Source organism: Oryzias melastigma, linkage group LG14 (assembly GCF_002922805.2).
Source record: "Oryzias melastigma strain HK-1 linkage group LG14, ASM292280v2, whole genome shotgun sequence".
NCBI classification, from domain to species: Eukaryota; Metazoa; Chordata; class Actinopteri; order Beloniformes; family Adrianichthyidae; genus Oryzias; species Oryzias melastigma.
In genome coordinates this window covers 5342316-5343076 of record NC_050525.1, presented here as the reverse complement: position 1 = coordinate 5343076, position 761 = coordinate 5342316, and the positions used below count along the sequence as shown (strand labels likewise).

Here is a 761-nt window from a genome sequence, read left to right as displayed (position 1 = left end):
GTTATATTTTAAAAATAAACCAGATTTTCTCTTGTATCTTGATGTAACTTCCTGCCAGAATTGACGCGGATCGCTCGCCGCTCTCGCACAAAATAGACCAGACGCCAAAACGATCCGCTGCACGGTGAAGCCTTCCGCGGGGGACCGCAGCGCTCAACGATTAGTGTGAACCACAGATTCTCAATGATTTTCTCTCACGCCCCCCCCATGAAGTACTTACCATTTTCTGCTGCAAATATCATTGGTATCATTAGTCAATTTGCTAAAGTTAAATGCATATCTTTAATTCAAAATATTGTACCTTTATTATCTTTAAAACTTCAAAATAATCTTCTTTATTAATTTTTCTTTCCTTTCTTCTTTTTTTAGAATACATCCAAATTTTCAGATAAAGTAAAGACAAAATCCATAACTAATGTAGATATGTTTTTATTCGTATAAAGTGTATATTATATATGCTGTTATTTATCCCTTCCAGATAAAATGTACAAAATAAAAAAAGGACTAATCATTAATTATTCAGTTTTTAACTCTTTATATGTTAAATGTTTTTTTCCTTTTAAACACATTTGAAGTGAACACAAAACTCTGCAACCACAATCCAAAATACAAGTGTACAAAACCAACAAATAAAGACTTTTATTCACAATAAGACAAAAGAGTCTCAGCTTTGAGGATTAAATCTGGTTTCTTTATGATCTGTTCTGTTTCAGACATGGTTCTGCACAGGATGGTTATTGAGTTCTATAGAATTATTGCAG

At 32.6% G+C, this 761-nt stretch overlaps 1 protein-coding gene across 3 annotated transcripts in view; it reads right to left on the bottom strand.

The window, feature by feature from the left end:
- Positions 1 to 761, bottom strand: part of usp25 (ubiquitin specific peptidase 25) — a 36538-nt gene that overhangs the window by 15855 nt on the left and 19922 nt on the right. The gene's annotated exons all lie outside the window — the stretch shown is intronic.